The 24,828-nt window shown below is 37.5% G+C and overlaps 1 protein-coding gene across 2 annotated transcripts in view; it reads right to left on the bottom strand.

Moving 5' to 3' along the window:
* Positions 1 to 24,828, bottom strand: part of LOC306874556 (DENN domain-containing protein 4C-like) — an 86,292-nt gene that overhangs the window by 55,554 nt on the left and 5,910 nt on the right. The gene's annotated exons all lie outside the window — the stretch shown is intronic.

The raw sequence follows: 24,828 nt of genomic DNA, 5'->3' as shown, positions 1-24,828 counted from the left end.
GGGAACAACACACAGGTTACAGACCGTGTATGGAGATAAAGAAGATCAAGCTATATTCTGTAGATATTTAGGATACAAAGAGTAAATAAAGTCTATGACAAAACAGTCTTTTGGTAACATAACCAAACCATTCGGGGCACGTAGAAATATTACTTGATCCACCTTACTCACATACTATCCCGAGTCAAACATGGTCCAGAAATAATCTGCTAATTATTTGTATCCGCAGCAGATATCTCGCTGGGCTGACTGGGTTTAACCACTGTGGTAAGTAACGTAGATGTGGCTTCAGGGGTGTCAAAATAGTGCGATTCGCCGTTAAATGAAAGCAGAAGTCTGCAGGGTTAGAGCATCCTGAATTTGACACCAGATCTGTGTAGGTCGGACTTAAACTGGTCTCGCCGCTTCTTAAGATCCGCCGAGAAGTCTGGAAATATCAAAATCCTGGATTCCTTGTAGTGCATCACTCCGTGCTTGCTTGACAGATGTAGGATTTCTTCACTGGTTCGGAAGAGAAGGATGCGAGCGATCATGGGTCGCGGGGGTGCGCCAGGTCGCAGTTTGGGTGCGAGGGACCGATGTGCACACTCAATGTCTGGTGTCTGAGTAGATTTATCCCCGAAAAGTTCCGCGAAGAACAAAGCCATGAAGTTAGAGGGCTTGGACGTTTCAACATTCTCTGGGATACCCAGTATACGGAGATTATTTAGCCTGGAACGGTTTTCCAAATCAACCGCCTTGTTCTTTAACTTCTCATTATCCCTTTCCAGGGACTGACATTTGCGCTCTAAAATGTCGAGCCTTTCATCCACACTGTTCATCGAGGATTCAATGTCTTCATTTTGGAGCTGTGACTGGAAATAGTGGCTTGAAGTGCAGCTGTAGAGGCCCATATTTCCATGAGAAACTCAGATGTTAGAATCAGAATCAGCTTTATTGCCAGGTATGTTTGCACATACAAGGAATTTGTTTTGCTGACACAAGCTCCACAGTGCGACAGAATGACAGTGACAAGACAAGACACATACAATAAAAAGAATAATACACAATATACAAAATAGACAATTTAGTATGTACAGGTATGTCAGGTGCAAATTTGAAATGTAATAAGTATGTGTGTTAAATAAATGTATGATCAAACCACAGTAAAGAAATAAATGAAAAACAGTTTCTGTTTGCCCACAGAAAGGACACTCCTCGAGATCACGTGACCCACCGATGGCAATGGCAGTGTAGTTCGACAGCTCCCTGACTCGGTACCCTTAATCTGTTCTTTTTCTCAGTAAAACTATCAGTATTCGGTAAGCTTTTGAGTGTTTTAAAGGAGATACGAATGAAGATGGCAAAACGTCAATTGCCACCACAAAGTCTTCTTTGAAGAAAGATGTAGCGGTTGCGTCACGAGAATCCGAGGTGAACGAGGATGAATCTGCAGTTCCTATGGAGGACTTTACTGAGAAAATTTGACAGTCTCTCCATCCTAAAAATGACCGAGTCAGATGTTGACGGACGAGCCGGACGGCTAGGGTGGCCGCGTATCCAAAGGCTGTTACTTTGAGGGCAGATAGAAGAGTGTGTTCTAACTCTTTGTTTACTGCCCATTTTGTTTTTGTTTTTGTCATTGTTCTTATTTTTGTTGTTTTGTTCTATGCCCCGGACTGCCCACGTAAGTTTAATTGGTCTAGTGTATGCCTATGTATTAGTTTGCGTAATATTTGTATGTCCAGATGCATATGCATATGCTCTGATCACCGTTATCTTTCTGGTGGATTACTTTCTGGTCGATTACTTTCTGGTCCTCCCATCTTAGTGGTTGGTGTGAGTTGCTTTTCTCTTTTTAATATATGGCTATAAATATTTTGTCATGGAACGTCAATGGGTTAAACAGCCCTGTTAAGCGAACCAAATGCTTAGATTACCTAAGAAGCAAAAAGGTCTCTATTGCTCTTATACAAGAGTCACATTTGAAATCAGTGGACGTGCATCGCTTTCAAAATAGATATTTTAAAGTGATATCTGCCTCTTCGGCTGTTAACAAAACTAAAGGGGTGCTGATAGTGATTAAACGTAATAGTGGTTTTTCAATTATAAGAACTGGTGGAGATACAGAAGGCCGAATCACTTATGCTGTTGTTTCCTTAAATAATACTAATTATGCTTTTATGTCTATATATGCACCCACCGAGGGTGATAACTAATTTTTTCAAGAATTACTACGTTTAGTTGTGAGTTTAGAGGACTGTCTTGTGGTGTTAGGGGGCGATTTTAACGCGGTGTTGGACCCCCAGTTGGATAGATCTCATGTCTCTAAGTCTGATTCAGTGATCTCTGGATGTTTTAATTCCTTTTTGCGACACTCTAATATATGCGACGTTTGGCGTTTACAAAATGATGGGGCTAGGGATTATACATTCTTTTCAGCTCGTCATAAGAGTTATTCAAGGATTGATTATCTACTTATGTCCCCTTCACTGATTCCCTATATTAGTAAAGTTAATATTCTACCGATTCTTTTATCTGATCATTCTCCGATAATTACATCTTTAACCCCCGCATCATTGGGCACTAAAAGCAATCGATGGAGATTTAATACCTCCTTGTTACAGGACTGTACATTTGTGTCTGAGTTACGCAGCTCCTTGATGGAGTTTTTACAGATTAACAGAGATTCAGCCTCTGACCCCCAAGTATTATGGGAAACCACTAAATGTTTTATTAGAGGTAAATGTATAAGTTTTTCGTCCTTTAATAAAAAGCGTAGGGAGAGCCGTAAATTTGAATTAGAAAAACAAATTGATCTACTAGAAAAGGAATTAAAAAATAACTTTTGTGAGACCAAAACCAAAATAGTAAATGTCCTTAAATCGGAATTAAAATCCATATATTTACATAGAGCTGAATTCATCATACATCGTACTAGACAATCATATTATTTCCATGGAGAACGGTCTTCCAAGCTGTTGGCTTTGAGGTTGAAAGATAATGAATCTAAGACTAGTATATCAGCTATTAGACATGAGGGCTCAGTATACACTCAACCTAAGGATGTAAATAGGGTATTTGGAAACTACTACCAACTTTTGTACACTTCAGAATCCAACTCTGACCCAACAAACTTTGATTTATTCCTTAAACAGTTAAATCTACCCAAATTAAATGACTCTCAGCGCAACATATTGGATAGCCCTTTGACAATCGAGGAATTAAAATCCGCCTTGGATTGCATGAATAGTAATAAAGCACCTGGGCTAGATGGGATTCCCCCAGAGTTACTGAAGATATTATGGGACATAATAGCGCCTTTGATTCTTAATTCTCTTAACTTTGCGTTAGAAAAAGGGGCTTTACATAGGGACCAAACTACAGCTTTAATAACTTTGCTACTGAAGAAAGGTAAGGATCCACTTGAATGCTCTAGCTACAGGCCAATTAGCCTTCTATCCACAGGTTCAAAGCTGTTGGCAAAGGTCCTGGCTTTAAGATTGGATCGATGTATAGGAGACCTGATTACCTATGATCAATCAGGTTTTCTAAGGGGGAGATTTGCTGCAGACAATATACGTAGGCTTCTGCATATTATTCAACAAGCAGACTCATATACAGCTTCCTCTGCAATCCTTTCTCTGGATGCAGAGAAAGCATTCGACAGAATCGAGTGGAGCTTTTTGTGGTCTGTCTTAGAATATTTTGAGTTTGGCTCCTTTTTTCTACAAGCAGTCAAAACTATTTATTCTAAATGCTCAGCCAGAGTAATCACTGGTTCTTCTATCTCCCCTTCCTTTTATCTTGGCAGGGGCACTCGTCAAGGCTGTCCCCTGTCACCCTTGCTTTTTAATTTGTCATTAGAGCCTTTGGCCCAAGCAATCAGACAATGTTCTGCAATAATTCCAATAAGTTGTATGAATACATCCCATAAAATATCACTCTACGCTGATGATGTTTTGTTGTATATATCAAACATCACAGACTCGGTTAAGGAATGCTTAAAATTATTTGATACATTCGGTAAACTGTCTGGTTACAAGATTAATTGGAGCAAATCCATACTTATGCCCCTTAATTTAGCTGCTAAATCAGAGATTCAGAATTTACCCACTACAATTCCTGTCAGCGACCAATTTAATTATCTTGGAATCAGAGTTTTTCCTTCATTATCTCGCATTTCCAAGTGGAACTATCAGTCTCTTCTGGATAAGATTAAGAGCGATCTTCTGTGTTGGTCTCCACTCTGTCTGGCTCTTCATGGAAGGATAGCCACCGTTAAGATGAATATACTTCCGAGGCTAAGCTTTTTATTTTCAGTGTTACCTCTGACACCACCTATTGGCTATTTTAATGAGATCAATAAAGTAGTATCCAAATTCTTGTGGAATAATAAACGGCCTAGAATTCGTTTTAAATCGATGCACCGGCTAAAACCTCATGGTGGCTTATCCCTACCAGATTTTTGGTCCTATTATTTATCATACCAGATGAGACCACTTAGGACTTGGCTAGATGTTGACTCCCCTGTCCCATGGCGGGCTTTAGAAACTAATATTATTTACCCATTGCGTCTACAGGATTTACCCTTTACGGGAATATTGAAGAAAGTTTTGGAAAGGTTTGGTCCAATTATATGCCATTCTATCAAAACCTGGAAAGCAGCAGAGAAGATTATGGGAGCTTCAGATTCTTACAGTGACTCTACCCCCATTTGGCATAATAATAATCTTTGTACTGGCAACAAACCGTTCGTTTCCAAATGCTGGACTGAATGTGGTATCTACACTTTAAAAGACCTGTACAACGATTATGGGCTTAAGTCCTTTCAGATGCTAAAGGATGAGTTCTCGCTCCCAGGATTTTCCTTTTTTCTGTATTTAAGATTAAGATCTGCACTGAAAGCTTACGGAGTACCCTGGTCGATTAAAATATCTCCTCATCCTATGGTAAATTGGATAGATTCTAGTATGGCTTCCAGAGGCATTGTGAATATAATTTATACATCACTTGTAGTACGACAGTATTCAAACATTCCGATTGAAGGTTTCTGGGCAAGAGAACTTGACACTGTGATTGATTGGGACAACGTCTGGGGAAATTGTTTTGCTACCTCTAAAAACCCAGCTCACCAAATGATCCATTATAAGTTAATCTATAAGGCATATGCCACTCCTTGTTTATTATATAAAATGAAAAGAAAGTCTGACCCCTTCTGTCACCTGTGTAATAGCTCTAGTCAAGGTACACATATACATATGTTCTGGGACTGTCCCCGAATTGCCTCGGTCTGGGCCTTGGTACAGGACTTATTGTCGGATCTTCTGAAGACTCAGATCCAAAAGGACCCACTGCTTTTTCTTTTGCTGGATGATTCATCACTATCGTTGTCTGTCAATCAAAAAAGGATTCTGTCTGCTGCTCTTACTGCTGCTAAAAAGGTTATTTTAAAACTGTGGCTGGATCCATCTATCCCAGTTAGATTGACGTGGATGTCATACTTGCTGGACATTGCCCGGTTGGAGTGTACCACGGCCAAAATACATGGTGCCACCAGAAAGACAATACAATTTTGGTTAGACCTTATTGACAATTTATCAGACCTCTCGAAATCCTGAGATGACATATATTTATGTAATTTTATTTATCACCTTTTTTTTTTTTTTTTAATATATGGGTAGATCTAGGGCACTGCTGTAAAAAGTTGTAAATCAAAAATCTGTAATAAATAAAGAATCAAAAAAAAAAAAGAAAGGACACTCCTCCCCTACTTGTGGATCAAGATGTGCTCTGTATGTGTTTGTAGCTATTAAACCATGCACAATTCTCCACTGAAGGTCTCCAGACCTTTTCTCAATGGGAGGCTTGTACAAGGTCCTCCAGCTACTTTTAGGGGAAGTCTCTGATCCGAAAACCTCCTGCCATTTGGATTCTTTTAATCCTTTTAGAGAGTTCATATGTGAAATTGACATGTGATATACAGTGCTTTTTCCCCAGTTTCACTGAAAAGTTCTAAGTGTTATGTGTTTCATGTTTATTGTTAAGCTGGTGCTCAGAGCTCTGTAGCGTCGACCAGACGGCAGCAGTTCAAAGAAGGAGTGTGCTGGATGTGAGGGGTCCAGAGTGATTTTGCTAGCCCTTTTTCTCACTATGGATAAATACAGTTCTTGGAGAGTGGGGAAGGTTGTACCAATGATTCACTCAGCAGTCCGGACTACCCTCTGTAGTCTTCTGAGGTCAGATTTGGTAGCTGAGCTGAACCAGACCGTTATTGAAGTGCAGAGAATGGATTCAATGATGGCGGCGTAGAACGGTTTCAGCAGCTCCTGTGGCAGGTTGAACTTCCTCAGCTGGCAAAGGAAGTGCAACCTCTGCTGGGCCTTTTTGACAATAGAGTCTATGTGAATGTCCCACTTCAGGTCCTGAGAGATGGTACTGCCCAGGAATCTGAATGACTCCACTGTTGTTACAGTGCTGTTCATGATGGTAGGGTTGGGTATTGAGTTCGATACTTTTTAGGCACCGACCGAATTGCCTCGATACCACCGAGTATCGAAAAACGTCTTGTCGTTCGGTACCAAATTTCGATACCTAAGGGGTTAATCTCATTAACGTCAGTGAGCCAATAAGCCTGCAGAACTAGGTGTGTTTGACTAGAAGTGACGCGGTGCTGATTGATCAGTGTTTGACATCCGCGAGAGCAATTCGAAAGCGTACGGAGCAGTCTGCTCTCTATATCGCGCAGTTTCGCTTACTTGACACAGACTGAAGCTCGCGTGATATTTCAGCGTCTGCCGTCTCACTAAATGAGGACATAAACACATGAACAACAGCTCTAGAACTGCTCTGTGAGTCACTTCATGAGCATTTTACCATTTGATTTGAGTAAAACTTGCATCATATCATATACACACAGAACTGTAAAGATATTCCCGGAAACCCGTCAAAATAAAAGTTCGGATTAACTTGGAAGACACTGCGGCAGAAATAAATTAATATTGTTCAGCAGAGTGTACATACTGCTACTACTAGGCTACTATTAAAATTATTAAAACTCTTATTTTTTAATTAATGATCACACAACATTTCTTCCATGTTTTAATTTTAATAGTAATTTTGTTTGCCAAAATAAATAAATAAAGTTTTATTTTCAATAATTTAAAAGAAAAATGAAATGAATGTTTTATGCCTTCATTTGAAAACCAGATACAGAACACAGAATTTCTGAGGAAAAAGAAAACATTTCATAAGGCTGTTTTAAGAATAAATTAAGTAGTTTTTATGCATTCAAATAATTAAATAATAAAGACATACTCCAACATAGAATTTAATAACAATAAAACAAATTGTGAAAGAAAATAAAACATCCACTTATGAAAGTGGATAAAGATTTTAAATTTCTTGAAGTCTTTAACAACCTAGAATAAATGAATAGAAATGATGATTCTGTCTGAGCTATGCGTTTTAAAACGAGCATGCACTAGTGTAAACTGAAAACTATTTGAGCTTTATTAAAACTATTTATACTGATTTATTGTGTTGGCTATATTTTGTTCCTTTGTGCAGTGGCTCAGGAGATGAGTCTTTGAGTCTGTATACATGTCAACAAGCTGAAAAAAATAAAACCAAAGTTTTTTGAGATAATGTAATCTTGTTAAAACTGTTTTCATAAAATTGGTATCGAAAAAAGTATCGTTCAGGAACCGGTATCGAACTCAAGGTATCGGTATCGAATCGAACATTTTTGAACGATACCCAGCCCTACATGATGGTGAGAGGGGGGAGTGCAGGGGGGGTTTCTCCTGAAGTTCACGATCATCTCCACTGTTTTGAGTGTGTTGAACTCCAGGTTGTTAAGACTGCACCAGCTCTTTATCCTTTAGTGAAGCAATTTCCTCATGAATCGTTGTGGGAAGCATCTTTTTTTAAAAGACCTGGAGTCAGACTTGAGGCCTCAGCGGACATGATGGTGGAGTCGTCGACTTCGTCAGGAGCTGGGGAAACGTGTTTAGATTTTGGCATAGTAGCGACAAGGACAAGCTTAAGCTAGCATTTGAATTTCTTTAGTGTTTCAGGCGCTGTCTTAAGATATCTGTCTTAAAACCTAATGTTCCCATTAACTATTGAACCGAGATTAAATTTACGGAGCTGCTCCCGGGTACGCCTCACTCCTTCAGTTGCATACCGGAAGCCACCCATTTATAATTTTTTAGCACACCAGGGTGACTAGGAGCATTAAATTGTCCAGCCACGATTATAAATATGAGAAACACAAAGGCCACATTCCATTAATCAACCATCACAAAGAGTAAAACCAAAGAATATGGATGTGGTTCCACTTGAACATGATTGTTGAGCTTCAGAAAATAGAAAGTGGCTGTAAGAAAAGAGCTAAAGTAATGAAAATACCCATTTCCACCACCAGGGCAATAATTAAGAAGTTCCAATCAAATAAAGATGTTACAAATCTGCCTGGAAGAAGACATGTGTCTATATTGTTCTAAGCAGGGGCGAACTGGCCATAGGTAGCACCAGGAGAATTCCCGGTGGCCTGTCAGCCAATTTGGCCCGCTGCCCTACATACAAGTCCTTCTCAAAAAATTTGCATATTGTGATAAAGTTCATTATTTTCTGTAATGTACTGATAAACATTAGACTTTCATATATTTTAGATTCATTACAACACAACTGAAGTAGTTCAAGCCTTTTATTGTTTTAATATTGATGATTTTGGCATACAGCTCATGAAAACCCAAAATTCCTATCTCAAAAAATTAGCATATTTCATCCGACCAATAAAAGAATGGCCATTATGTTCATTTATGCACTCAATACTTGGTCGGGAATCCTTTTGCAGAAATGACTGCTTCAATGCGGCGTGGCATGGAGGCAATCAGCCTGTGGCACTGCTGAGGTGTTATGGAGGCCCAGGATGCTTCGATAGCGGCCTTAAGCTCATCCAGAGTGTTGGGTCTTGCGTCTCTCAACTTTCTCTTCACAATATCCCACAGATTCTCTATGGGGTTCAGGTCAGGAGAGTTGGCAGGCCAATTGAGCACAGTAATACCATGGTCAGTAAACCATTTACCAGTGTTTTTGGCACTGTGAGCAGGTGCCAGGTCGTGCTGAAAAATGAAATCTTCATCTCCATAAAGCTTTTCAGCAGATGGAAGCATGAAGTGCTCCAAAATCTCCTGATAGCTAGCTGCATTGACCCTGCCCTTGATAAAACACAGTGGACCAACACCAGCAGCTGACATGGCACCCCAGACCATCACTGACTGTGGGTACTTGACACTGGACTTCAGGCATTTTGGCATTTCCCTCTCCCCAGTCTTCCTCCAGACTCTGGCACCTTGATTTCCGAATGACATGCAAAATTTGCTTTCATCCGAAAAAAGTACTTTGGACCACTGAGCAACAGTCCAGTGCTGCTTCTCTGTAGCCCAGGTCAGGCGCTTCTGCCGCTGTTTCTGGTTCAAAAGTGGCTTGACCTGGGGAATGCGGCACCTGTAGCCCATTTCCTGCACACGCCTGTACACGGTGGCTCTGGATGTTTCTACTCCAGACTCAGTCCACTGCTTCCGCAGGTCCCCCAAGGTCTGGAATCGGCCCTTCTCCACAATCTTCCTCAGGGTCCGGTCACCTCTTCTCGTTGTGCTGCGTTTTCTGCCACACTTTTTCCTTCCCACAGACTTCCCACTGAGGTGCCTTGATACAGCACTGTGGGAACAGCCTATTCGTTCAGAAATTTCTTTCTGTGTCTTACCCTCTTGCTTGAGGGTGTCAATGATGGCCTTCTGGACAGCAGTCAGGTCGGCAGTCTTACCCATGATTGCGGTTTTGAGTAATGAACCAGGCTGGGAGTTTTTAAAAGCCTCAGGAATCTTTTGCAGGTGTTTAGAGTTAATTAGTTGATTCAGATGATTAGGTTAATAGCTCGTTTAGAGAACCTTTTCATGATATGCTAATTTTTTGAGATAGGAATTTTGGGTTTTCATGAGCTGTATGCCAAAATCATCAGTATTAAAACAATAAAAGGCTTGAACTACTTCAGTTGTGTTGTAATGAATCTAAAATATATGAAAGTCTAATGTTTATCAGTACATTACAGAAAATAATGAACTTTATCACAATATGCTAATTTTTTGAGAAGGACCTGTATATGTTGTTGTTGTTTTTGTTGCCTGCTGAATGTACTAAAGTGATTATTTCCAAATTCTCCATTCAATAATAAAACTCAAATAAATCATGAGTCGGTTAGTCTTGACTGGCAACGCAATTCGCCTCACGCACACTCCACGCATCCGCCAAAAGGATGTGATACTCGAGAATGGAGTGGAAGTGCCCAGGTGGAGCAGAGAGTCTAAACTGTCCTGTTCAGGACTTCAAGTTCAGGTCAGTTACATCTGTAAACAGACTATTGTAGTTTTGTCTTTGTTTACTTAATTAAACATTAAACTGCTAGCAAATGTTAGTAGTTGCAGTCAATTACTAAAAAAATTCCAAAAGTACGTAATTACTATTGTAAAGAGTAGGAATAGCAGACAAATATTCACATCGTTTTAGAACAGGTTTAGAGGGAGCAAAGGCAGACAACAACACAACCCTTACGAAAATTAACCTGGTTTTACTAAAAAAATTAAACCAAAAACCTTGGTTGCTATAGTTAAATTACACTCTTAAAAATAAAGATGCTTCATTCACGATGCCAGAAGAACTCTTTTTGTCTACATGCTTCCATAAAGAAAGTTTAACATCTGAAGAACCTTTCCTTTTCACAAAAGGTTCTTTGTGGCTAAAGAAGGTTCTTCAGATTATAAAAAGATAAGAAAAATATAGTTCTTTAAAGACCCTTTGACTGAATGGTTCTTTGTGGAACCAAAAATGATTCTTCTATGACATCACTATGAAGAACATTTTAAGCACCTTTATTTTTAAGAGTGTAACCACAAATTAACAATGGGTTTGGCTATGTTTCACCATGGTATTTGTAGTAAAACTTTGGTTATACAAATGGTAATCAATCCGCCAAAAAAACATGGTTACTATACTTTTACCATAGGTCTAATAACACCATGGTTAACTTAACTTAGGACAAAACATGACCCATGATAATGCAAAAACATGTTCAGTGTTAAGATTTTTCTGTAAAGATATATTCAAGATGTAGCTATTAATGTACTAATTTTTACATTTAGGCAAGATAAAACAATACTATTTGCAAACAAATTACAATGAGGTGGTTTGTGTTTGTGTACAATGTGGAGATGTGTTTATGAAAAAGTGGCAAGAAAATTGTGGTACAAGTGGTACAAGAAAATTAGTGAAAAAGTAAACACATGGGGGGCAGAGAGATGTCAGGGAAAATGAAGAGACTAAAAAGCACAATGGAAGTTCTAGAGATAACATTTAATTATTTTTGTGCGGCCCCAGCCTAGGGATTTAAACTTTTTTCAAAATTTGTTGTGGATATATGAGATGGCCTGGATGAGTGTGAGATTTCCCGGCCTGAAATTTTGTCCCAGTCCGCCCCTGCTTCTAATGCACATTGAGTCGGAGGATCAAGGATCACAGCTGGAGAACTGCAGAGATTAGTTGAATCTTGGGGTCAGAAAGCCTAAAAAAACCCCAAAAAAACAGCCTCTACATCACCACATGTTGTTCAGGAGGGTTTCAAGAAAAATTATCCTTGCTCATTCAAAAACAAAATCCAGCATATTCAGTCAGACACGACTGGAACTTCAAATGGCACTGGCTTCTATGGTCTGATGAAACTAAAAAATAACTTTTTGTCAGCAAACCCATCAGATGGATTTAGTACAAACAGGGATAAAGAGTACCCCATGCCCACGGTTAAATGTACTGCTGGATCTTTAATGTTGTGGGCCTGTAGTTCTGCCAGAGGTCCTGGATATCTTATTCAGATGCATGGCATCATGAATTCTATCAAATACCAACAGATAAAAAATCTAAACCTGACTGCCACTTTTAGAAATCTTATATAGAAATCTGTGGTTGGATCTTCCATTAGGACAATAGTCAAAATTAAGCTTCTGCCATGGCCGTCCCAGTCCTCTGACCTGAACCCTGTAGAAAATGAGTGGGGTAAACTGAAGAGAAGCAGCAACAACATGGAGCTGTGAATCTGAAGGATCTGGAGAGATTCTGGATGAAGGAATGGTCAACGATCTCTTATCAGGTGTTCCCAAACTCTTCAGGCATTATAGGAGAAAGCTCAAGAGCTGTTATTTTGGGAAAAGGATGTTGCAATAATTGGGTGCAAATAATTGTGGCCAACATGAACTAGAGAAAGCATTTGTTTCACAATGAGACCCCCCCCCCCCCCAAACACACACTTTACATTGCTTTACTTCAATGATAGGTTCGAATTTGGAGATTTTTTTGAATGAAAGATCAAAAGGATAAACAGTGCAGATATATTTTCACAGGTGCCTTTGCTCATATTTACCAAGGTTGACAATATTAGTGGAGGACACTGTTTAATTTTACGCAAAGCCTTGCCATCATTTCCGGGAGATAAGTCAGTAAAATTGAGCAAAATCACAGGCTTCGCTTATCCCGTGTGAATGTGCCACACAAAATTCAGAGATAGGGGGTTTGGCTCAGAATGAGGTTTACTTATAATAATAATAATACATTTTATTTAGTATAGCGCCTTTAAAAGGGTAGCTACTTTCTCAAAGCGCTTTACAACACAAGCAAACACAACAATCCAAATTAAAACAAAAATACAGAATAACAATCAGTTAAAAAGCAAGACAGAAATAAAAAAAAATTAAGACGAGATTTAAAAATGCCTAATGACTTTGCTTCCTTGATGTCAGCTGGGAGAGAATTCCACTATTTGGGGGCGTAAAATGAAAATGCTCGATCACCCCCAGAATGCAGCCGTGTTTTAGGAATGACTAAAAGATCACTCTGAGAAGATCACAAATTGCGACTAGGTGTATAGGGAATTAAAATCTCAGCCAAGTACTGAGGAGCCAGACCATGCAGTGCCTTGTATGTTAACTTGAGAACTTTAAAATCAATACCTAACCAGGAGCCAATGTATGGGATGATATTAGACTCAAAATTATTAATAGATGCACACGCAATTATCCATGTACTGCATAAATTTTATGCATGTATCTTACTAACTATACATGCACGTGTGTCACCTGATCCACAAATGCACGGATTCCTTTTTGCATGAGTAATTTATGATATATTAATGCAGATCACAACATTTTTATACACAAACATATCTGTATTTGTTAAAATCGCTGCACAATCATTTAATCCTGAATTCCACAGACTCAAATTGAAAGACATTTGTTCGTAGTTAGTAAGATACATGCATACAATTTATGCAGTACATGGATAATTGTGCGTGCATCTATTAATCATTTTGAGTCTAATATCATCCCATACCAATGCAACAATTCCAAAACAGGAGTTATATTAGGGCTGTCGCGATTCGTCGATTTAAAAAAATCCTGGAATTCATTTTGCTCGGGTCGACTAGCCGCACAAATACCGGAAGTGGTGCATTTCATGGACGAGAATCCATAAAACACATTATTAGACTATTTTCCAAGGCTGCATAATATATTACACCCATTTAAAAATCATAATTAAGCATAATTGTGAATTAATAAACGCTACGATTTAATTAAATAATTATATGCGATGCAGTTCTAATACAGTATATGGGCTTTAATTATTTACATGCCTGTAGGTTATGTACATGCGTCTCACAGCGGCTCCGTTCACAGTAGCTCCACAACAGGAACTGTTATCCTTTACATCTGTGGAGCGTCTCAAACTCATCTCTGCATGTTGTTGTGAGTTTGGGTTTATTATAACGTTCATCTGGGAACACAACGTGTGCCATTTCATCAGATTTGTAAGGTCCTTTATTTATTTGTAAGATTTATAAACCTACACAAACACAGGAGAATACATCACAGTTTCAAAATAAAAGCTCAAACCCTCACTCTGAGTTTACACGTTTTGATGTCCACATATTCATTTAATTACAGTGGCTATAGCATTTCTGTCCTAAATAAATGGCCAAATATTAAAGATTAAGTGGACATTTGAATGAAATGGTGCTTGGTCAATTTTAAACAAGGATTAGATCACACAGTAATACGTAAAAACAAACGTCAGGCCTTTGGCGCCCCCTGTAGGCCTTTGTTGTAACGCGTAATGCACATTAGCTTTATTGTTTATAACACAATGGCCCGGTTTCACAGACAGAGTTTAGACTAAACCAGGATTAGGCCATAGTTCAATTAGGACATTTAAGTCATTTTTATAAACATGCTTAGAAAAAAACATTACTGGTGTGCATCTTGAGATAAAACAAAGGCACTGATATATTTTATGATCAGTCAGTGCAAGTTTATTTCAGCTGAAACAGCTCAGACTTACATTGTAGTCTAGGATTAGTCTTAAACCTTGTCTGTGAAACCAGGGGATTATGGCCCAGTTTCACAAACGGGGCTTAGTTTAAGCCAGGACTAGGCCTTAGTTAAATTAAATATTTAACAAAAATGCTTTTACAAAAATGCTTTAGAAGAAAACATTGTAGGTGTGCATCTTGACGCAGAACAATGACACTGACATATTGTAAGATATGTCAGAGCAAGATATTTTCAGTTGAGACAGCTCAAACATGCATTTTAGTCTGGGACTAGCTTAAGCCTTTTCAATAAAACCATGATTGGTTTGAACTAATTATTATTGCATCATTGCAATTACATATGTATTTTAAGTCATTTTAAAGGCTATTGTTCACTTACATCTATTTTTATTACCACAAAAAAAAAATTATATATATATATATATATATATATATATATATATATATATATATATATATATATATATATATATATATATATATATAAACAAAACGGATTTCATAGGGCCCTATAATATTAATAGGGCCCTATGAAATCCGTTTTGTTTCCAAATTCAGTTTTTTCCATTTTAATTTTTCTATACTCGGTTTTAATGGTTGCATGTATGCATACACACACACACAGTGGTACCCATCTGTACCCATCCCGTACCGGAAAGTATTCAGACCCCCTTAAATTTTGCACTCTTTGTTATATTGCAGCCATTTGCTAAAATCATTTAAGTTCATTTTTTTCCTCATTAATGTACACACAGCACCCCATATTGACAGAAAAACACAGAATTGTTGACATTTTTGCAGATTTATTAAAAAAGAAAAACTGAAATATCACATGGTCCTAAGTATTCAGACCCTTTGCTCAGTATTTAGTAGAAGCACCCTTTTGATCTAATACAGCCATGAGTCTTTTTGGGAAAGATGCAACAAGTTTTTCACACCTTGATTTGGGGATCAATAACACCCAGATTTTTTTATTTACTTTGTAACTCCAGAGCAACACCGTCAACAGACAAAGATAAAGATCCAGCATTATGCAATTTATGGGGAGAGCCGAGAGGAATAACTTCAGTTTTGGAACTATTCAAACAGTATTCAGAAAGACAGTGTGAGAGATGGGAAATATTCACATCTTGGCCTGGATTTGAGTGGATGTAAATCTGCATACCGTCAGCGTAAAAATGGTAGTTAAGTTTGAGAGATCTTAATTAACCAAGAGGAAAAATATAGATGCTGAAAAGCAAGGGACCAAGTAATGAGCCCAGAGGGACACCAGTACTAACAGGACCGATCTCTGATCTGTGACCATCCATAAAACAAAGTGACTACGATCAGTTAAATAGGATCTAAACCAGTCCAGAGCAGTCTCTGTCACCCCAAAGACCGATTCAAGTCGACTAAGTAATACCATATGGTCGACGGTATCAAAAGCTGCACATAGGTAGAGAAGGATAAGGATTGACACATATCCAGAGTCAGATGCTAATAAGTCATTAGTAACTTTGACCAAGGCTGTCTCAGTACTGTGCAGTTTCCGAAACCCAGACTGATATGGCTCATAAAGGCTGTTAACAGTCAAATGATTATGTAATTGAGAAGCAACAACACCCTCTAACATTTTAAGATTTGAGATTGGACGAAAACTGCTTATCAACATGTACTGCCAAATCCATTTAAAAATCATACTCACTCATGTAAAAACTATTTTATTCTGAAATTTGGCTGGAGAAGTCAGAACTCTGCTCATCATTTATAACCCGTGCTGGCAAAATGAGTCAGAATGCGCACAGGGCTAATCTTGAGCTACATGCAAAAAAGTTAAAATTTTTGATTTTTTCACAAAAATTTGTTAATTAAGCACTCATCTAATCCCATGCTCTAAATAGTAATTAAACATCTAAAATTATGTTGATCTATGTTTTCTGAGAGGAATACGTTTTCTCCACTCGCTTCTTGTGCTGTCATACGAGGTACATGCATAAGGCGCTTCCCGATAAATATACACAGAATTACAGTATTTAAGTATTCAAGCAAACAATCTTTTTTGTCTTAACTGAACATTTGGGGAACTGTTGGGGAAAAACATCTGATGTGTAACATTATATAAGATCCGTGCATTACAGTAGGTCTTAATATATAGTCCATCTTTCTCATTAATGTTAATATACAATTAAAGAGGGAATCACTTGCTGCTCTTGATTTAACTGCTTTTGTATCACATGTAAAATAAAAAGGTGATGCATTATTTGCTTTTCTTATATTTTTCTACTTTTTTCCCTGTTCTTATTTGTAACAAGAAATAAAACAAAAAAGGTATTTTGTGATTATTAATTTAGTAATTATTATTAAGAAAAGAACTGGAGGAAAAGATGTAACGTTGCCAGGTGATTTTGCTTTGGAACCTTCAGAAAACGTTTAACTCTATTTTAACACTAAATTTGCTCATTGTGATTTGTGACTCATTTTGCCAGCACAGGTCACATTTGAACTATAACAGCCAACTACCAATGTACACTGAGGTAAAGGCAAGTAAAAAATGTTTTTTTAATTAGTAATTTTTACACCTTTAATGTTGAATGTTCACACCAGACAAAGTCAGGACTTTTTCTATAATTAAAGCTGCAGTCCGTAACTTTTGCCTCTTTGTCGCCATTTCTGTTTGAAAACCTGGAATTGCAGCTTTTTGCGGAATTCTAGCCCGTGTCTTGGAATATATGACCCAAATAAGAATTTTCACCATATATTGCCATCTGAACATGTAAGCAGGGGCGTAGAATTAGGGGGGGATGCCAAGGACGTGTCCCTACCAATATCCAGCCACTACCAAACTGTTCCTAGCAATAATTTTGATCAAATAATTAAATATATGTATATGTTTTTGTCATTTCAAAATAACAAAATAAAATAAAAAACTAAATAAAAAAACATGGGTTTATGTTCCCACCAATGTCGAAAGCAAACCTACGCCCTTACAAGTAACAAGTCTGCCCAACTGAGGAAAAATGCATTATCATAAATCGCGCTACCAATGGTGATTTAATCTAAAGATCAGTTATCTCATATCACATCAAATCGTGCAAATTATTATTATTATTGTTATACTTTATTCTCAAATTATTAATGTTAACATCAGAATTGCGTGACTGAGTATAATGTGTGTATTAGCATGTAGATTTCAATTTCTGTACAGTCTAATCTAATTGTCATGCCATTCGAATTTCATATTAAGAAATTATTTTAACCCAAAAAGCTAATTATTCTCCCTTAGAACTGCTTTTCTTTAAAATACAAATCTTGTGTAATCCCAGCCTATCTGTAATCAGAAGCACATTTAAAACTCGAATATAATTTAATTTCATTCACATGTGTTTCATAAACACAATCCTTTCTGGATCACAATCCGCCATCAAAATGATACATTTAATTATTCTAGCTGCTGTGAGAAAAGGTTAAAAACTATGCGTCACCTGCAGGATCTTCACATGCGATGCCTACTAGCTGGGAAAACTTTTTTATGTTTACAGACGTGACGTAATGATGCAGTGACATGCTCGAATCTCCCGCAAAAACCTACCAGTACCACTCAAATTAGAAAACATTATTAAAAGCTAACCGTTGTGACTCGGGCTAAAGTAAGGCGATAGTTTTGTACACTGGCTGGTTATGTACTTGCTCAAATATTAATTTTGGATATTTTTTAACCAAAAAAAGTTATGGACTGCAGCTTCAATTAATAATTAATTTATATAATTAATAGTTAATTTACTTTTTGTTTGAGTAAATATAAACATAAACAAACAAACAAACAAACGTGTGCACTTACTCTGTGTTCTTTTTCAAGTTCTATGAACTAAATGCCATGGAAAACACATTACCGGAAAATATTTGAGTAGACGTAAGAACTTTTACTGTAATCAAATAGAAAATGTAGTATGTAATCCAAATATTTAAAGCTCTGAAAACTTTTGATTTTTAAGTTCATTAACTTAAAAAAATAAAATAAGACAATCAGTTACCTTACTGCGGTTTACAGTACAAGCAAAAAAAATTCTATTGTAACAATTGAATACATAACATACATATATCCCCATATTTACATAGCTTTTTTCTGGCTGGGTTGTTTGCATTGGCAGGTGGAAAATCTGAAGCATTTTCAGCATTATTTGTTCCACATTGCCTAATCTTTTCTTCCTTTTCACATGCAGTGCACAGCCAAGCCCCCTTTGTCTCTGAGAAAAACAAAGGACATATTTCCTAGTAATGACACCAGCCACAGCTTGATTCAAGAATTTTTCTACAAATACAACAGCCTCCAAGCAAATGACAGAGGTAAAAATTAGACTTAATTTCACTATCCAGTACTACCTCACCATTTCAGGCAGTCATTCTTTTGTTTGTCTAGCTCCACCTCTAAATCTAGCTCCCTCTCAAAAGTCTCACATTTAAATAAGATTTATCAAGTAATGTCAGCAACACCAGTGTTAAAAAAGCATGTACAGAATATTTTCATTAAAGACAAAACTAAAAAAACTTCAACACTGTCGCACATGTATGAATGCAAGCAAGAATAAGATTTGAGAGCTGCAGTGAATGGGAATATTTTTGTGAACATCATCTTAACATTTAGTTATATTATTTGATAAACTATTCCTCTAATCAAAATATATCATACTATGTACCCTGTTGCAGATCCTTGCGATCATCCCCACAGTAACTCCCAGAACAAAAGGAGTGAGTGCTTTGTGCTGGCGAGACGCTGATCTGGCTGCAGGACAGAGGCAGAGGGGTGGACAGAAGCCTGGTAGCTTTGTATCATGCACAGCCTTTCACTTGCCTGAGCCAAGAATAGGCCCCAGAATGAAACGGCTTGATTCAGAATGGCTAGGCCTGAGGGGAATGGCACAAAAAAAAAAAAACAACGCACAATGCAGTAGCACTACAACCATTAGCTGCGGTAATGAGGATTTGTCATAGACGGAAAGTACAAACTTGTCGGAGTAGAAAACAGAAAAGAAAATCACAAGACAAAGAGACATTTAGAAAAGTCCTGCCATAAATTAAGTGTCCTATGAGAAATATATATACAAAGTGAATTACAAATATAAAAATCTAAACAAAAAAATAGATACATTTACAATATTTATAATTGCTCATGGTTCAAATGCACGACGGCATTTTGGTGCCATGATGAAATATGAAATGGAGCATGCTCTGCTGGACAAACTAAGTAATTACACCATTTACAAGCTTGTGTCTGCCTTAAATGTTCTGTAAAAATAAAAAATAAAAGTTTATATTGGCGGCATATCAGCAGCAAATACGCCTATGCAGATATATCAGTGACAGGCTGATAGCAGCCGATAAAATTTGGCAAAACGATATATCGGTCGGACTCTACTTCCAGCCGCCTGTGGCTTTATCATTGTTGTCAACATCAGACACAGGATCGACTAAGATTAATCTCATTAAAACAGACAAAAGTTTTCAAGTTATAAACATAGAATTTATTATATTTTTGACCACAAGGTTATGATCCAAAACGTAAATTGCCTTATTATAGTGCCACCTATTGTTAGGTGGATGTGTCTCTGTGCACCTAAATAAAGCAACAAAGCCTGCAATAAAGACCTAAAATATAATCATTGGCATTGGCCAACACATACATATATATATATATATATATATATATATATATATATATTAGGGGTGTGCAGCGGAGCCATTATTTGTATCTGTATTTGTATCTGTGACAATCTCAGAATTATTTGTATCTGTATTCGGATGGATCCGGAAGTGGGGATGGGTTAAACCGGAAGTTCGTCAAATTACATGGAAATACCATTTTAAAAGCAAATCTGTTTGATTCGTAGTTTTCATTTAACAAATATGCATTGTATAGGCTAACTAAAGAAAGTATTATTTTTATTATAATTATGACTTTGTAAATATGTTCTATTTAAAACTACAGAAAATGTTGATCAAAAGAGAACAATAACTTTATTCTTCTTGTTTTCCAGTGAAACTTTGTGTACAATTTACGAGTATTTTATCAACAGAGCACAACAAATTATTTGGACCCTCCAAAAGCCTAAACCAAACATCGCTTTTCTTCGTCTTGTATAATTAAATGTTAGGACCGTTTTTCGGATATTTTTGTCAAGTTAGTTGATATAACTCCAGATAAAGCTCTCATTTCTGAGAGATGCGCATAGACCCCAACACGGCTTGCGCTCATTTCATTCATATAGGCTAGCTTACACTCATTCACTTTACACATCCAGGCCCATAGCCAGCTATGAGGTCCAGACCTCCGTAAATGTTTCATGTTCAAAAGTAAAATTTGAACTTATATTTAGTTTCGTTTTTTTATTAAGTTAATTTAGAAAAACGTTTGGAGCATTTTGTGGTTGTTAAATAATTTATTTTTCTTTCTTAAAGTAACGATCAAGCGGCCAACGACAGACCGGCAGGGTGATCATAACCATGCTTGATTAATTTAGCCTTCTCAAATCATCAGGACTTGCCTAAAATAAAATCTAAATATACTAAAACAGTTCAAGCATATAACAATGTTTAAACGTTAAACCTAGATATCAGTAGTTCATGGAGGCAGCAGCGCAATCAATTGCAGTTTTTTCAATGGAAACAAATTACGCTATAATTTTTGCTCATAAAAGAAAGAGTAATCCATCATTCGGAACTGTAAAGGGTCTACATTTATTTGTGTGCACTCACAATATCAACAAAACATTTTATAAAATATATAAAATCATTTTATAAAATAAAGAAAACCATGATGCGCTTTCTGCCGTCTCGTCTTGAACAAGAGCGCTTCACAAAAATGAATCGAAAGTCAGCGAATACATGCCTCACAGACATGATAAATATATCTATAGAAAGCTTTAAATTACTACTTAACAAAATAAATCAAATCGAAAACAAAAAGAAAACTCTTTCATTATAATCCGTTAAGATGCATTTCTCTCTAAAGGCACATCTAATGAGGAGATCTTCATCTTTGCGACACTGACACAGAAAACACTTGTTTATTAGTAGATTAAAATATCTTCTTCCTATTCCGCCCGGACACATTCATGGTAATTACTTTTGCTGGGGCTTTACGGAAAGCTTTATTGCGTGTATTTGAAGCAGAACTCTTCAGCTGTTGACGGCTCTCTGCTGCTGCGGGACTCTAAACACCGTCGAGCCGCTCTCAGTCTCTCATGTTGTTTCCAGCGCGGCAATTTGTTCATCACTAAATGATGGATGTCTAAAATATAAAAATAAGGAGAAGCCTAAAACAGGCCCGTGGCCCGGCCCACGTCTGAACTATGATGGGAAAAATAGCCGAAGCCCTTAGAATCGTCCTAACTTTTCCCCCCCTTACGGCGCCCCTGCTGAGGAGACCACATTCGTTAGACAAACGCAATGATCTCCATAATATTATCTGTATGAAACTGTGTCAAACTCTATCAAAGCAGTAGCCATTATTATTGCACAAATCTTAACAATCGCAGACCTCACTAATGTAGTGCTGTTCCGGAAAACATGCGATTGTGTCTGCCGAATATGTTTTTATGTTATTCGGATAAATTCATTATTCGTTTTGAAGCCATTATCCGTGCCTTTCCGAATAAGGTATTCGGCTTCGGGCACACCCCTAATATATATATATTAGCATTCTGCTGGCAAAGTAAAAAAAAATCTAAATCCCCAGACGCTGACGAGTAGAGGTGGCACGGTACACAGATGTCACAGTTCGGTAGGTACCTCGGTTCGGGAGTCACGGTTCGATACGATTTCGGTACAAGAAAAAAAAAAAAACTACAATGCTCAGTTTCTTTTTATGTATTTTGAACAGACAGTAGTGCAAATTACCATTTTTTTCCACCTAGATGTGAAAATACTAAATATTATTGCATGTTATATATATATATAAAATCTGTTTTGTTTTCATTGTGAGTGTACACAAATAAAAGCAGACCTTTATACAGTGATTATTAATAAGACAATAAGTGTTTAAAGTTGATTCTGCTGGTATAAGGAAACAGTTGAAGTGATCGCACCGGAGCATGTGCGCACACACGCATAAAAAAAAAACACATCAGTTCCAGCATTGCTAACTTAACAGCACAGTTGGTACTTTATCAAAATAAAATACAGTGAGCCAAACATCAGCACGCCCACCTCTGTGTCACCGTTGGAACACGACTGAAGTACAAAGCCTATAATTTACATAATAAATAATAGTTTAGCATTCAGATACGTTACATCGCAAAAATTGAAAAATGATGGAATATTTGGATTTGTGACGAATGAGAGCGGTAGGATACATGAGCACAAAGCTCCATCTCGCAAACAGTTGAGTGAGCAAGCCTTTAAAGTATACTCCCTTGTCAGTCTATGTGAGAGACGTGTTCAGAATCAGCACATGGTCACTGTCTAGTGGGCTTTGTTTTCAAGTGCGCAACTCTAAGGCTAGAAGGGATATGGATGGCGCTACATGGCATTCGCTGTTCTTCTGCTGGCAGTTACCAAGCAACGTTGCATTACTGCGGGCGTCCCCTTCTGGATTGGGGGTGAATTGCCTGTTTCGTCGTAAGGCCTCATGCACTGAACCGAGATGTCCGTACTGTGACGGTTCGGTAGGAATACATGTACCGTGCCACCCCTACTGACAAGTACAGTAAACAGCAGTAAAAGTTACGGCCTGCAGGGTTAAAAAAAATTGCCCCCGAAAAACAACTGTTATTTAAATTGAGAAAGTGATTAAAAACACTCCCTTTAGAAACACTGGAGATATCAATCACTGCAGTTCAGTGCCAGTTCTGCTCTCCAAAACTTCTGTTATAATCACTGAAACAGTCTACATGACATAATGAATGTGGGTCATTCTGTGTCGACTGAAATTCTGTTAGGTGATTTTTTATATACAGTCAGGTCCATAAATATTGGGACATCGACACAATTCTAACATTTTTGGCTCTATACACCACCACAATGGATTTCAAATGAAACGAACAAGATGTGCTTTAACTGCAGACTGTCAGCTTTAATTTGAGGGCATTTACATCCAAATCAGGTGAACGGAGTAGGAATTACAACAGTTTGCATATGTGCCTCCCACTTGTTAAGGGACCAAAAGTAATGGGACAATTGGCTTCTCAGCTGTTCCATGGCCAGATGTGTGTTATTCCCTCATTATCCCAATTACAATGAGCAGATAAAAGGTCCAGAGTTCATTTCAAGTGGGCTATTTGCATTTGGAATCTGTTGCTGTCAACTCTCAAGATGAAATCCAAAGAGCTGTCACTATCAGTGAAGCAAGCCATCATTAGGCTGAAAAAACAAAACCCATCAGAGAGATAGCAAAAACATTAGGCGTGGCCAAAACAACTGTTTGGAACATTCTTAAAAAGAAGGAACGCACCGGTGAGCTCAGCAACACCAAAAGACCCGGAAGACCACGGAAAACAACTGTGGTGGATGTCCGAAGAATTCTTTCCCTGGTGAAGAACACAAAAGAAGATATTTTGAAGAATGTGGGTAACCAAACAGTTGCTGGTCCACATTGAATTTGATAGTATGAAAAAATACTATGGAAATCACTGTGGACCAGCAACTGTTTGGTTTTCCATGTTCTTCAAAATAGCATTTATGCTCAGCAGAAGGAAGAAACTCAATCAGGTTTAAAACAACTTTTGAGTAAATGATGTTATAAAAATAAAACACTATGACAGAATTGACAGACAAATGACAATTTTTTATTTTTAGGTGAACTATTCCTTTAACATTAATAAAACAACAAAATGCAAAGAGAAAAATCACTCACTGGCTTACACATAACACACTAATACACTTCTATTATTGAAATCCGTTAAAGGATTGTTAGGCTGCATTAATTAGATCAACCGGAACCGGGAACACTCCCCATAACACATGATGTACTCGTTACATCGTAAGAAGAATGACATCTACGCTAATATTTGTCTGTTTATTTCTTATTCTGTTTCTCAGTCCGTGTCCGGATCAGATGGTGGATCGGCGCCAGGAGATGATGTCTCCCTGATCGTCGGCGGAGGCCGGGACACCTGGATGAGCCCCGGGGACATATCCCCAGTAGGGTTGTAATGGTATGAGATTTTCACGGTATGATAATCGTCTCAGAAAATATCACGGTTTCACGGTATATATTAAACAATAATTCTTATCAGTGACAATGACTCTTAAAAGACTAAGAACAAGTTATTTGAGTGAACAAATCCTTTATTGCAACAAACTTATCTTAACTTAACTAATCATTTTAATGAAAGTAAGCCTCCCTTCTGAGGAAAAAAACTATTACAAAATAAAACCATAAGCCTTATGCATATCTATATCACACTTTAACATTTTAATTAATGTTTTAAAATGTT

Source organism: Barbus barbus (assembly GCF_936440315.1).
Source record: "Barbus barbus genome assembly, chromosome: 1".
NCBI lineage: Eukaryota > Metazoa > Chordata > Actinopteri > Cypriniformes > Cyprinidae > Barbus > Barbus barbus.
The sequence above is the reverse complement of the archived record's forward strand: the minus strand, read 5'-3'. Positions and strand labels throughout refer to the sequence as shown.